Raw genomic sequence first — 15,261 nt, 5'->3', positions numbered from 1 at the left:
AAGCCATTCTGCCTTCCTGGAAGCTGGTGCTCAGGGCCTGTTTCCAGTCACTCAGCTGACGGCATCCATTACTGTGAGAGGGAAGGAGAAAGAGGGCCCAGGGGACGGGTGTCACTCCTTCCAAGAACATAAGTGAGCTGGAGTTCAAGCTAGCTTTCATTTTCTCACCAGCTGAAACACACAAACACAATGAAAGCAAGCCTTTGGCTCTCAGCTCCTCTAGCACTGGGTCTGTCATGTTTTCCTCCCAGATGAAGGTCAGTAGAGATTTGCAGCAGGGTAGAGAGTCCTTGTGCCTCTCCAAGCCCCCATCTTGTTTCTAACACTGTGGGCAGCCAGATGCCCCACAAGGAAGCCAGCCAGCCAACCAGTCAGAGTTTGAGGCACCAGCCCCTTCCCTCTGGGGCTGTGCCTGGGGACAAAGAGGGATGGGGGTCTCTTCTGCCCCCCCCCCGACCCCACTTGGATCCAGGCCAGGAAGGGGCCTGTGCCAGGCTGACCTTTCGCAACAAGCCACCCTCCACTTTCCTCAGAAGCTTGGCATCAGTTGGCAGCAAGACTTCCTCATTTCCATTGACGCCAAACTTGCTAGAGAGGTTAAGAACAATAAAAAGGGCTTTTTTGGATATGTCCGCAGCAAAAGGAAGAAGAAGGAAATGGTAGGGCCACTGTGTGGAGAAGATGGCAAAATGCTAACAGAAGACAGAGAAAAGGCAGAATTACTCAACACCTTCTTTGCCTCAGTCTTCTCAGAAAAGGAAAAGGGTGTTCAACCAGAGGATAATGGAGCAGAGGACAGAATAGGGGAATTTCAGTACAGAATAAGTAAGGAGATAGTAGAGGAATACCTTGTTAATCTAAACGAATATAAATCTCTAGGACCAGATGAACTACATCCAAGGGTATTAAAAGAACTGGCAGGAGTAATATCGGAGCCATTGGCAATGATCTTTGAGAACTCCTGGAGAACAGGAGAAGTCCCAGCAGACTGGAGGAGGGCAAATGTTGTCCCCATCTTCAAAAAAGGGAAAAAAGAGGATCCAAACAATTATCGTCCAGTTAGTCTGACATCAATACCAGGAAAGATTCTAGAGCAGATCATTAAAAAGAGAGTCTGTGAACATCTAGAAGGCAATGCCATAATCACAAAAAGTCAACACGGGTTTCAGAGAAAGTCATGCCAGACAAATCTAATCTCTTTCTTTGATAAAATTACTAGCTTGGTAGATGGAGGGAATGCTGTGGATATCGTATATCTTGATTTCAGTAAGGCTTTTGACAAAATTTCCCATGACATTCTTGTTAACAAGCTTATAAAATGTGGGACAGACAAGGCAACTGTTACATGGATTTGTAATTGGTTGACTGACCGAACGCAAAGGGTGCTCAACAATGGCTCCTTTTCATCCTGGAGAGAAGTGACCAGTGGGTACCACAGGGTTCTGTCCTGGGCCCAGTGCTATTCAACATCTTTATCAACGACTTGGATGACAGAATTGGAAGCATTCTTATCAAATTTGCAGATGACACCAAATTAGGAGGAGTAGCTAACACTCCAGAGGACAGGATCAACATTCAAGATGACCTGAATAAACTAGAAAGTTGGGCCACAGCTAATAAAATGAACTTCAACAGGGAGAAATGCAAGGTACTGCACTTAGGGTGGAAAAATAAAATGCACAGATATAGGATGGGAGACACATGGCTGAATAAGACTACATGTGAAAGGGATCTGGGAGTCCAAGTAGACCACAAGCTGAACATGAGTGAACAGTGTGATGCGGCACCTAAAAAGGCCAATGCAATTTTAGGCTGCATCAGTAAGAGTATCGTATCTAGATCAAGGGAAGTAATAGTGCCACTCTATTCTGCTTTGGTCAGGCCCCACCTGGAATATTGTGTCCAGTTCTGGGCACCACAATTCAAAAAGGATGTAGAAAAACTGGAACGTGTCCAAAGGAGGGCAAGTAAAATGGTGAAAGGTCTAGAAACCATGTCCTATGAGGAACGACTTAAGGAGCTGGGGATGTTTAGCCTGGAGAAGAGAAGGTTAAGAGGTGATATGATAGCCCTGTGTAAATACTTGAAAGGATGCCATACTGAGGAGGGAGCTGACTTTTTTTCACTTGCTCCAGAGACTAGGACCCGGAGCAATGGATGCAAGCTACAATAATAATAATAATAATTTAATTTGTTTTATTTATATACCGCTATTCCAAAGATCATAGCAGTGAACAGTAAGTAAGCTAATTAGCAAGTAAGCAAGAAAAGAGATTCCACCTCAACATTAGGAAGAACTTCCTGACAGTAAGGGCTGTCCGACAGTGGACTCTACACCCTCGGAGTGTAGTGGAGTCTCCTTCCTTGGAGGTCTTTAAACAGAGGCTAGATGGCCATCTGTCGAAGATTATTTAATTTGGATTCCTGCATGGCAGGGGGTTGGACTGGATAGCCCTTGCGGTCTCTTCCAACTCTATTATTCTATGATTCTATGAAAGGCGCTCTTTCTTGGGAAGCAGCAGCCGTGGCAGAGACGTAGCAAGGCAGCCACAGACTTCTGAGAAAGTCCCATTGCCAAGAAGCCTCTGTCAGGACAAGGAGTTGCCCACAAGGGCCACGGGTGGAAAGGGGCCCTGGACCCAGGGAGGGGGAGAGTGGCATCTCCCTCAGGTTCATCTTGCCTTCTTAAAAGAAAGGCAAACTGGCTGTTTTTGCCCCCAAAGCTTGGGATCTTTAAACAAAACTGGAATGGACTCTGCTGAGTTAATTCAGTTCATGGCTGATTTCTGATACAGAGGGGCTGCTGGAAGTGCAATGGCCTTTCCTTTGGAGGAGGGCAGCATGGTGTAGAGGATGGAGCTAACCCTAACGCTCATTGCACACAGGTCCCAGGTTCAATTCCCGGCACCTCCAGCCAAAGAAGAGCTGGGGACAGAGAAGGGTGGTCCAGAGAGGTGAGTCTGCAGAAACAGCCTCAGGGGCCAGACTTTGCCCACCTGTGCCAAGCACCCTCCTTCCAGAGCCTGCCCCTTGCCAAGGACTCTCCCCTCGTTTCCCCAGCCTCGTTTGTTTGCCTTGCCTCTGCCTGCTGCACACGACGGGCATCACACTGACCGGGCAGAGTCTCACCCGCAGACTGTGACCCATCAGGGCAAAGAGGAGGGGGCCGCTCTTTAGGGTTGGCGATGACGGCCGTGAGGCTGTGGGCCAGCTCACCCTCCTGGAACGTGGCAGGCAGGAGACCGCTGCACACTCTCCCAGCTGAGGCTCGTCAGGGCAGGCCTAATTAGCTGAGTCACAGAAAGAGAGGGAGAGGTGCACCTGACTGCCTTCCCACGGGAGGCTGACTGACGCAAGGCAGGGTCATGCCAGGCAGTGTGTCAGGCTGGACCTCCTGTCTCCAGCCACCTTTCTGGGCCACAAGGTCAGCAGCCCAGCTGGGAGTCACCGGACCTCACCTGGCCCTAGCGTGTGCCCCATGGGGCGGAAGGCTTTGGGGTGGGGGAGGTGGAAGAGAGGGGCCAGCCGTGAGAGCAAAGTCTCCCCCAGCTCCATCCCCAGTTTCTACAGCCTCTTTTCATTTTTTCCTCCCCGGGGGAAAGATAAAGAGAGTTAATTATAGCTTCGATTTTAGATTTGACTGTCATCTCATCCACTCCAGTTGCCCAATTTGACTCATCCTTGTCATGGTATTAATTAATGTTATGAAACATAATAGATTTCTAAAAGCAGAAATATTTTCCACAGGAAAAACATGGCAGTGGAACCTTTTTTCACCCTACTTGCCAACAGGGAGAACATTTCCACCCCGTGATGCCAAATGCCCCCAGCCCCTCGTTCACGAATCCCTCACCCGATGGCCCACAAACACCTCCTTGGCTGCGAATTTTCTCAGTGATCCCGGCTCGGAATTGGCTTTATTCTTTAAACATCTGTTTATTATGTTTATTCAAGTGGTTTTACTGCATCTGATTTGATTGTAAACTGCTTTGGCTTTTTCCTAATGAAAAGCCACATTAAAATGTTCTTAAATAAAGTCTGAAGGACCAGCAATCCGGAAGAGCAAATGCCAACGTGCAGATGGCCCCTGCTCTGCCTGCTTTTGTGGACCCAAGGGCCATGTGGCAAATGACCTGTGTGCCATGCGTCTTCTTCGGGTGAGGGTCTGGGCCCACCAAGAGCAAAGAAGTCCTGGGGGGACCTTTGGGCTCCTCCCTGACTGTGGCAGAAGGGGCTTTTAAAGGGCTTAGAATCTGAATTCTGTTGAAATAAACCTCACTAGAACTATTCATTTAAGGGTTTTCTGAATTTTTGTATCAAACGAGTCTTAACTGTACTTTCTTTTAATCTGGGTTGCTGACCAAACGGAGGGTTCCTCCATCAGTTAATCAAAATCTCCTGCCCCTCTGAGTCCCATGACTAGACGGACGGTATAAAATTGAGTGAAGGAACCCCAGGCTCACTCATCCCCCCCTCCCCCCCACAGCAAGGGCTGTGGCAAAGGAGGAAAGCAAATGGCCCACACAGACTCTGTGGTGACAGTCACCGTGCAGCACAAGATCCCCACGTGTTGCGCCAGGTGTGTGAGAGGTATGGGGTACTATTCTGAGTCTCCATCCATTTCTTCTCCTTCACACAGAGCCAGGGGAGAAGGAGAGAAAACAGTTTCTCTCCAAACAACCTTTGGAGGGCAATGACATTCTGACAGCGGGACTCAGCCTCATTAAAAGACCCTGGGTGAGCAAGCCCTGGCAAGACTGGGTCTGCTCCCCATCCATCATAAGGTGGGCAGGGAGGGGGGCATGAGTTCTGCTTTCCAAGGATGGCAAATTAGGCCTTCCCCTCACTGGCTGCAGGCCCCAGAGCCACCTGGACCTTGCCAAGGAAGGCTCTGCAACCACTGGGTGCTACAGTTCAAAAAAAACAAAAGGGACGTTTCCAAGTTCTGGGACAATGTGGCTGTGGAGGTGAAAGTCACAGGTTAAAACCTCAGCTCAGGCAAGCAGGATGACCCTTTGCCAGTTATTCTCTCAGTTTTGCATTTTGGGGTGCCCTTCATCGACCACGCACTCTGCCCTGATCATAGGGAGGAAGCACAGAGTGGAACCGACAACAGCCCCAGAAGACTAACCAGCTTTTAGCTCTCATCTGCTGCATCCCCTTTCCTCACTAGAGGCCCTTGGAGGACAGTGTGGCTTTTGCATAGATCTGTGCTGCCCTCTTGTGGCACATTTATTATGCTGGGATCGCCCACATTTCTGTATGAGTGTTGGGGAAGGACACCTGAGACCTTGTGGATATTAATAAGTTCTCTCTTAAAAATAGCCTGGCTTCACCTGAGTGAGGGAGGGCTGCCCCTCCATTGCCCCATTTACGTCGGATGTCCTTGGAATCGGCTCAGTCCTCTTCCCAACAGTCAGCAGAAAGCCAGCGTACGAGAGAAGGTGGAAACCAGGATCTCCTCTTGAGGAAGCCCAGAAGCCCCTGCCTCAAGGTACATGGCACTCCATTCTCCCCACACCTTCATTGCCACAATGATCCGAGAAAAGAGCAGCGAGTGGATCAGCTCTGGGGCAGATCAGCATAAGCGTCAGCAGACACTGCCTCTTTATGGACAGAATATAATTCAGGGAAAGGGGAGCAAGGGAAGGGGTTTGGTGGGAGATTTAGGGAGAGTAGCCGCAAGTTCTCCTTCACCCAGGTTGATCCACACTTTGGGTTTTCCGTTTGCATGCAAGGCATTGCTCATACCTCTAAGAACAACTTTCTGTCTAGTTCCACATTAGCACAAAAGCATCATGGAGAAAATATTGCCATTTTCATTATCATCAATTCATTTATATAGCACCGTTGATGTACAAAACAGAATGAAGAGCTTAACCCAGTTGTAGGAAACAGGGACTTGCTTGACTTATGCTGCTCATCCCTGGTGTTCCCATCTCCCTCTTAACTATAAATTGATTAAGGTTTGGGGCCCCTCTATTTTTTAATACGCCATTTATGTTCAAGAGCCAAACATGATGCAATGTGATACTCTTGTAAAACACCAATGACCTGGGTTATGCTCTACTTCAAAGTCATTCTTTATCAATGTACAGTATGTTTTTCTTCCAAGTGAATCCTGAATTGTTTGTTTGCTATGAGGGATAAAGCAGGATACACAGCTTGGATGTAGGAAGCTGCTTTTAGGACAGAGTTGAGCCCCTGGGGGCTCCTCTGGCTTAGCACAATCTGCACTGAATGGCAGCAGTCATTCGCTCCAGTTTCAGGTGGGGCAGTGCCCTCAAAGTGGGGGCTGCAGAGCAGTGCCAGTCTGTCAGTAGAGAGTCTCCAGGAAAGAAAGAAATGTCTACTATGAAAATGGCACAAATGTGCTCTATATACTACATAATATGAATATGGCATATGTGTAAAAAAAGAGTGCGACACTCTGCCAAGCCTTACCTGTCACTTGGGTGGCAAAGGCCCACTTCAGGCCCACAGGGTGCTTTTCCTTCCCGCAAAGGCAACCTCAGCCTGGTTTACTAAAAGATAATAAGAAGGAAAAGGCACAGATGTATATATGATGCATGAATGCCCCTTGCAAGAGATAATAAACTGCCCTCTGCCCACAGCGAGATTCTGAAAGAGGGAGCAGAGCTGAGGGGAAATCAATATGGGACACAATGCGGTTTCCCCCAGCCCCCTCCAGAGAACACAGCAACCCCATCCTATATGGCCACAGGGTGTGGGAGTCACTCTCCCCACACCTCTAGGTGTGAGAGGGGAACAGGAGAGATACGCCAAAGTCAGCTGAAGGGTTCAGCCTAGAAAAGCTTTGGGTGCCCCCAAGACAGGACTCACATCTTTGGGGCTGGAAGTTTATCCAGAGGCAAGCAGTGCTGGACCCCTTTGCCAGAAGGAGAGGCATGGGTCCCTCCTGTCCACTCCTACCCCTTCGCCAAAGGACAAGCAGCCATTTGCATTCCCCCACCGCCTCCGTAACTTTGCACAGGTGCCACCAAAACTGCCGACTATTGGACACGTGGCCTGGCCACTTGGAAGAGCAGACGGATGCTGCCACCTCCACTCTGGCATTTCAGGGCAGAGGCAGGATCCTTACTGGGCAGAGGGGGCAGCTGAGGCCGGGTCAAGGGCAGGGGGACTCTTTCCAAAGGCAAGCACCAGCTCTGCCCAGCACGGTTCCCCATCAGCCCTTGTTTGCTTGCCACCAGGCACAGCCTTGGTAAGCAAACTGAGGTGCCCTGAAAACTGCCAGGACTGCCGCCTGGCACAGGGTCCTCACTAGCTTGACCCCAACACAGGCTACAATCAGTGGCCAAGGATTGAAGGGGGGATTGCTTAGCAAGTGCCACTGGCTTCTGGTTTCCACATCATCTGAGAATTCCACCCCCTCGCAACCCCAGCTCAGGACTTGCTCATCTCCCAGACCGACTGAAGCGCATGATGTGTTTCTGCGTGGACACTGTGCTCATTCGTCTCCAAAGTGCTTCCAAGCCCTTCAAGGAGAAGCTGCATCTCAATGAAGGGCTGACTGGTTGCTGGAGAGAAGGGCCCTCTGCCCAACACACACACACTTCTTGTTTTTATTGTTATGACACCCTTGGCCAGGTTTTCCCTGCCAAGCTTATTATTCCTCTAAGGATGAGAGAGCATGACTTGCCCAAGGTCACCCAGTGGGAATTCAAGCTCTTAGTCTAACATTCAAACCACTACACCACACTGCTGCCATCCACCCACATGCATCAAAAAAACTTTACAGTTCTTTGGCAACCAGGCTCCTTTTGGGGCACTTGCTCCAGAGATAGAGCTTCCAAGGTTGCTATTCCTTATGGTTCCAGCCTCTCCTTTCCCAAACCAGAAACCATGCTGGGCAGGGAGGCAGGCAACTCTTCTCACTCCTTTTCTTCAACTGGTGTGGCATTTGAGAACTAAAGGCACGTGTGTATACATACACACACACAAACCAAAACAAGCAAACACACACAGAGAGACCAGTCGCTCTTGGCACAGAGCCTCCCATCCATCTCTGTTTATTTCTGGCTCCGGAGCCTGGTCTTCATGGCAACTGTTCAGAGAAACACACATGCTCTGCTGCTCCTGGCTGAGAACAAAACCGCTTTGTCCACCTACCCAGCCATCCCAAAGTGCTAAAAGTAAAAAACCTCAGACATCACCTGAGATCATCAGCAACATTGGAAAGGGAAGAAAAGGAAGAGAAAGATAGACTGCCCAGGGAGGAGGAAATGCCAAGCGCCCAGCCCAGGGAAGCTGCTGCCCAACCTGAAGACCGGTCAGCTGGTGGGGTGGCCGAAGGGAGAGATGGCTGCCTTCCTCTTTCTGAATAAAAGCCAGCAGGGACCAAACCCTCCAGGATCCCCACCACCCATTCAGGAGGATTTGGGGCAGTACAACCATTTCTCCCCAGCATCCTCTCCTTCCTGCCCTTTTGATGCCAACAGGAACAAAGGAAGAAGAGGACAAAGATTAGGAAGAACAGCCCTGCAATTGGAAAGCTAGTGTGTCAGTGAAAAGGCCACACTAGAACCCTCTCTTCCTCCCCTGAGAAGCTGGTTTTCTGAGTGCATGAAATGCTCCCACACCCCTTTTTTGCCTCCCTGTCCTTCAGCCTGACCTGGAAACTGCTGCCGACAGATGGATCAAAATCAAGACCTTCTCAGTCTAGTTTCCCAGAACAAGAACCCATATGAATTTGGGATTCGCCAGGCAAGAGCTGGCCTTCCTTTTACTCTGTAAGAGAGGGCAAACAGCCTCTCAGAACACTTGGGGTCTAAGCCGAAGGAGGAGAGGGAGGTGGGAGTAGTGAGGAGGGTCAGAAACACACAAACACAACACAAGGACTGCCTTTTTGCACACATCTTCCGCTACTATTTTGAGCATCTCACAGGGATAAGCAAGAGAGTACAATGACACACATACTGTTTGTTTTAAAAGGAAGAACAAGGCAATGCTGACCACTAAAACAGGATTAAGTGCACAATCTCCCGAGGGGGGAAAAGCCCGACAGGAACATCAGGCGTTGCTTAAAAGCCTTCTGTGGATTTTTCTGTGGGGGGAGAAGAGCGGATGCTGCTGATGCTGCTCACAGCCGCCCCATAATAAGATCATCCGGCAATGTCAGATTACGGACTAAGAAAGCTAATATTGGGAAAGAAGATTACGGCTGGCAGGGCTACAAATCTCATTCCGGGCAAACTAGCTGGGTTTTCCCACAAAGGAGCAGAACCAGCCTACTGACCAAAGGCCAGGGTTTCTCCACACTCTGCACTCACAGAAGAGCTTTTCTTTAGAAGTCTTCTCTCCAAAAAAGAAAAGCTCAAAAAAACAAAGACAAACTGGGGGGAAGATGCAAAATGTCTTTTAATGTGTGCCTGGCTGGCTGGCAGGTAGGCATACACCAAGTTCAGAGTTTCCCACATTTTCATTTAAATCTTTTGTTCTCCATCTGGGGAAGTGGATTGATATCCATGAAAACTCATGCTCAAATATGAATCAGTTAGTCTTAAAGGTGCTGTTCGGTTGCTTTGACGTTATTTCTTTGAAAACATTCCATTCTTGTTCAATCATTTAGAATTATTTGGGAAAAGCTGGTGGAGGCTGTAAACAAGAGTCTCTCTTGTTTCCACCCGAAGAGACTCAGATGGGCTTCTGCCAATGCTTCTTGGGAGAGAGACCCCTTCCCCATGCCAAAGAGCGGGCTGGACGTCTGTATATCTAAAATACTTACCCCCTTTTTACTAAGTATTTCAGCCCGCAGTGGCTCTTCTGACTGAGACACATTGGAAGCGGCAGTCCCAAAAAGTAACTTCTGCAAGCCCTGCTGCTGCTGTTTTGCTGGACTTGTGCAGCAATGTGTACCAGGCAACAGATGGCCGATCTGCGCACCTTCCGGCAACCTCCCGAAATCAAACAGGCCAACAGCAGCTGCTCCTCTTCTGAATTCAGTTCAAGGTCAAGAGGGGAACCTTTGCAGAGACTCATCCATCCCACAATCACACCAGGAGGAGGATGCAAAACCCAATGTCACAAAGCAGAATGGATTTGGAAGCTTTATGTGTGCACGCCTTCAAGTTGCCTGTCAACTTATGGCAGCCTCATGAATTTGAAAGGTTTTGTTTGGAAACCTGTTGTTTGAAAGGAATAGTCAGAGGTAGTCTTGCCAGTTGCTCTCCAAAAGAGCCTCCAGTAACTGGGATTCCTTGGCAGTCTTCTCTCCAAGTTCTAACCACAGTTGACCATGCTTAGCTTCCAAGACCAGACAGGATCTTTAGGGTGTTTGGACCCTATTTGGAAGAAACACACACACACACAATCCAAATTTCACAGGCCTATCCTGTCTCACTCCTTTCCTGCCGAAGATCCAGGAACCTATTTCACAGTGTATCATTGGGTTAAAAGGTTATACTGTTCTCTTTTCCCCACTGAAACACCCTCAAAGCAGCTGGCAACCTTTTATTAAAAACCACCAAAACATCCCTTCCTAAAAGCCCAAAAGACAAGGGTCATAAAGGCACCAGGGAAATCAGTCTCCAGGGCCGGTGTGTGTGTGTGTTAGGGATGAAGAAGGGTTAGGGACCCCCACCCCATACTCCCGCAGCACCCACCTTTGCATGAGCTGTGAGGCAGCCTGGAAGTGCTTAGAGGCAGCATAGTCCCTTCCTTTTGCTCAGCTTAGTCAGCAGAGGAAGCCAGACAGCCACATTTGCCTAACATGAACCCCATGGTGGGTGGGATCCCCCCTATTGCTGCCATCGCCACAGGAGTCCCTAAATTATAGGAGAAGCAGGAGGCCTCTTCCAGGCAGACAGGAATGACACACATGAGCTGAAAGAGAGACTCACCTCCTGGAGGGTTTCCCTCTCCTGCGTCACCAGGCTTTTCCCAGCCAAGTCCCAGTTGAGGAAAGAAGGCCTGGCAGAGCCCCCCTTGGCATGCGGAAGGTCCCAGCGTGACCCCAAACATCTCCAGGCAGGGCTGCTGGAAACGGGGCCACAGTCTGAACCCCTGCGAGCCAGTGCTGCTGCCAGCCAGTGTTCAAGACCCTTGCCTAGATGTGACTCTGTCCACACCAGTCTCTTGCACCCCTTTCCCCAAGTGCCACGCGCTCCTTCATACCTGAATGCCAGGCACAGCATATCATCTCAGGATCCTATAAGGCCACTTGGACCTGGCCAGGACTACCAGCAACCAAACCAAACTCGTTGTCTCTCAAACTGCCTCCAACTCTCCCTTTGCAACACCAGCGTGGCCTGAAAGTCAAACCAGATTCCCTAGAAGAGTCCATCTACTCTCTGACTGGCTTTAAATAGACACATATACATATAAAGTTAGGGCAGAGCTTGGTAACTCCCAGAATCCCCCAGCCAGCAGGCTTAGAAGTCACTTTTAATCCCTTTCAAACCAAGTTTACTTTTGAACACATAAGACCAAGCTTTAGCAAATGTGGGAGAGGAAAAAACAACCCAGGAAAGGATGGGGCTTGGAGAAGCAATAATGGACTATTTGCCTAGAAGGCCAGAGAGTATCTCTATAGACACAAAGCTACCAAAAAAAGCAAGCCTGGGGGTAATGGCTTTTGTTCTTTCTCACAATGGGAAAAAGAGACTTCTCACACACATACATTTGCAGAAAGACCACAGTAAGCTGGAGAACAACAAAGAATTCACTTCCGCTCTCATAAGCTCCATTTCCATCCCAAGAAGATGAAGAGGGAGAAATCTCTACAGGCAAAAACAGATGTCCCCTAAATCAAAACACACTCAAGCAGGCCTTGGCCACGAGAAGGGGGGGATTCCTCAGATCTTAAGGGGGAATGCTTTGAGAGGAAGCGCCAAGAGTCCTAACACAACACCCAAAACATGACACCATGCTCCCCATAACTCCCATCCATTGGCCAAGCCATTTGGGGTCCTAAATATCTGATCCTGTCAAAGCCCATTACATTTGGCTACCTGGCAACTTCTCAAGACCAAAGCAATGCCTTGGCTCTCTGGTCTTCCTGCCTTCCTCCCTCGGAGAAATGTGTGGACATGGGCTTTTGCATCAGCAACACAACATTGCTGAAACGTCCACACACTAGCCATTGAAAAGGGTCTGCTTCTCCGGCCCCATTAACCTGGGAGGCCTTCCCCCATTAATCCCTGGATCTTCCTGAATCTGGGCAAAGGAAACCCGCTAAGCCGGGAGGAACCAAGGCTGAAACTTTGCTCCAATTTCCGTTTTGTTCCCCGTTGTCCAAAAGTCTGCCTGATGTTTCAGAGAAAGCCGAGGGGACTGTTCAGGAAAAAAGAAACAGTATATTAGAAATGTCCCTGTACTTCTTTCTCATAACCAGTTTTCTCACTCGCAAAACATTTTGACAGACGTTATTCTGGCCCAAGAGAGAGAATTTCCCTCGATCATCATCGCTTTGCCCAACGTTTCATCCAAGATCTCCAGTTGTTAGCAAAGAACAGGCGGATTGCGTTACCTGTCTCTAAGAGCAAGAAAGGAATATGAAATTCAAGAGGTTTCCAAGCGGAAGTCACTTTCCGTGGAAATGGGCCCAAAGAAAACCCAGATGTCACACCAGACAAACCGTCTCACAACCCTCAACCTTGTTTAACCTGAGTCCTTCCAGTGCCAGAAAACCCGTTTTCTCTCGATAAGAAGATTCCAAGGATCACCACAGACTTGGCTTTCCGGCCGACGGGAGTCATGCCTTTCCTGCCCTTTGTTGCCTCAGAGGGGCTTCTTTGCCATTATATTTCAAAGCCAAAGCGCCAAAGGCATCCTTGAGGATGTCGGAGGTTGCAAAGGATGCTGCAACGGAATGGGCTATATTTAGAGCGCCTTCCCTCCCACGCCGACTCCGAAACCGTTAACGCCTGGGACGCACAAAGTGCCACCGCCGCCACACAGGAGCCGGGACCCGGGAGGCCGCCATGCCCCTGGGCCAAGGAGCAACGGAGGGAGCAGGAAGAGCACCAACGCAGACGCGCACAGACACCCCTTGCGCTTGCCACACTGTCCTCTTGCAGGCTTCCATCTGGAGGGAAAGGGAGGGATGCAAGGGCTGAAAAGGTGGCCTTTCCCCTTTGAGACACGCTCACTCCAGCCGTCCTGCTCCTTCCAGGCCTCTGACCAACTGGACAAACCACCCGCCTTTCTCAAAAGCTGCACAGGACGAAGGGGAGCCTTGCTCACGCTTGGCCTGCCTGCCCTGCCTTTAGGAAGCAGGGTCAGGCTCTGGAACTGGACTCCTGCATCCGGCCCAGCAGCCCCGCCGCTCTCTTGCCAGGCCACTTCCAGGCCAAGGAGGCTGTTCTGGGAGGAAGGCGGCATGCAAGCGGAGTAAGTAAGACAGACGCAAGGGAGCCTTCAGGCGCAAGGGCCAGACCAAGAGGGCCCCAACACAGAGGCTGGTGGGAGAGAGCCAGCCCAGGCCAAACCTAGGGAGGGGGCTCACCTTGGCTGCCCTCCTCAGCCAGAGGGACTCCATGGGGCTCCCTTTCTGCAGACCCCGAAGGCAAGGCCCCTTCCTTGGCTGAGTCTGTCCCAATGGCAGGAGGTTCCAGAGGCCAGGCTGGCCAGAAGGGGAGGAGCCAGGACATGGGCAGCCCCTCCCCTTTCGGACCCTGATTAGCATACAAGTCCCGCCCCCTCGATTAGCATGCAGGGCACAGCCCACAAGTTCATAAACCCCGCCTTTAATCTGCGTCCAAGCCCCTCCCCAATTCTCCGAGCCCCGCCCCTAGCTCAACAAGCCCCGCCCCTCGATTAACGGTGGAGACTGGCCCCTTCCCACCCCCGAGTGGAAGGGGTCTGGTCACGTGAGGCTGAAGCGGCCTCCTTCCCTCCGCCCCGGCCTTACCTCTCCCTCCGCCGGCCTCCTCCTCCTCCTCCTCCTCGGCGCTTCTTTGGCCCCAGCCGCCTCCCTGCCTGCCTTCTTTCCTGCCTGCCTTCCCGCGGCGCAACGCACCCTGCTGCCAAGCCCTGGTCCAGGCAGCGCAGCCTCTCCGCCCGGGATCGAGACCGACGATTCCGCGTAGCCAATCAGCGCGACGCGTACCTCAGCAAGGAGGCGGGATCTTGCGCAGCCGCCATGTTAGGTTGCGCCAGGCTTGAGGGGAAGAGGCGGGGCGCCGGGGAGGGAGGGAGGCGGCCAATCGCAGCGCGAGGGCGGGGCCTCGGCGCATGCAGATATCCGTCCGAGTCTTGTTTATGCATGAGCCGCCTCTGCATTATTCGTGAATGGCCAAAGCGAGCTCTGGGGGGACCTTGCAATGGCCCCTTCACAACAGCCCTGCCAGGTGGGCAGGATTCGAACCCAGAACAATAATAAGAGGCGCCTCCTCTGCCCTCTTCACACAGTTTTCTAGCTGCAGCAAGCCATGTGCCTCCCACCCCAAATAAAGACGCATTACCCCTGGACCAGGGCCCAGTCCCGGCTTCAAATGGAACCCAGTGGCCAGGAAGGCCGCACAAGGGCCATGGAGGCTCACTGAGGAGGCCCACATGGCCACACTCTCCCAGCCTCTGGCCTCTGGTCCGGCCGAAAAGGGGCTGCCTGCCAGGCAGAAGGCTGTGGCCTCTCAGGGCAAGGGAGGCTGGAGATCACTTCCATGGCTTGGGGATGGTGGGATTCGCAGTAGAGCCCCGGCCAGAGGGCTGGGTACTGGTTCCCATCCAAAAGGGCAATGCCCACCTTCTTAGCCTCCTTGCGAGAACCAGTGGCCTGGGCTTGGGCCGTCCTGGCGGAGGAGTGCGCAAACAAGATGGAGGCTGAGAGAGAGGGCCAGGGGGCGGTCTGTGCCCTGGCCTCCCATCCCAAGGCAGGCCCCACAGTAACCCCAGGAACCACATCTGGCATTTGCCCCTCTAGGGGCCTTGCAGGGCTCCTCCTTGTCCTCCATTTTGAGCCCAGGGTGCCCAAGGAGGTCCAGAGCGGCTGGACCTCCCTTTGCTCCTCTTCCCAGAGGGTCTGGGGGCAATAGTCTGGCCAATCCCTGGCAAAGGGGTCAAGGAGGGTGGGCAGCCCAGGCCTGGTGCAGGGATCCATGGCAGCCCCACCGAAAGGCCAAGGATGGGCCAGAGTGGGCACACTGCAGCATCCCTGTTGGTAGCAGCCTTCTCCCTTGGGAAGCCCCCTCCATCTGCCCCTTACTAGGAGCCCACACTTTTGGGAGGCAAAAATACCTAGTTAACCTGCAGCCCTGACCCCTCTCCTGCTGGTCTTATAGGCATCCCCCTTCCTAGGTG

At 51.4% G+C, this 15,261-nt stretch overlaps 1 protein-coding gene across 1 annotated transcript in view; it reads right to left on the bottom strand.

Annotated features, from left to right (window-relative positions):
* LOC149308228 (guanine nucleotide-binding protein G(I)/G(S)/G(O) subunit gamma-7) overlaps window positions 1-14,018 on the bottom strand; it is a 42,770-nt gene extending 28,752 nt beyond the window's left edge. The window contains exons 1-2 of the mRNA XM_089535362.1: window positions 13,874-14,018; window positions 6,445-6,524 (exon numbers count right to left, since the gene is read on the bottom strand). The gene's annotated coding sequence lies outside the window, so the exon portion shown is untranslated. The remainder of the gene's footprint in view (window positions 1-6,444; window positions 6,525-13,873) is intronic.
* Between the last annotated feature and the right edge of the window lie 1,243 nt (window positions 14,019-15,261).

The sequence above is a fragment of the Sceloporus occidentalis genome, unplaced genomic scaffold (assembly GCF_023333645.1).
Source record: "Sceloporus occidentalis isolate IW3139 unplaced genomic scaffold, rSceOcc1.0.p SCAF_8, whole genome shotgun sequence".
NCBI classification, from domain to species: domain Eukaryota; kingdom Metazoa; phylum Chordata; class Lepidosauria; order Squamata; family Phrynosomatidae; genus Sceloporus; species Sceloporus occidentalis.
This window is presented reverse-complemented; position numbering and strand designations above follow the sequence as displayed.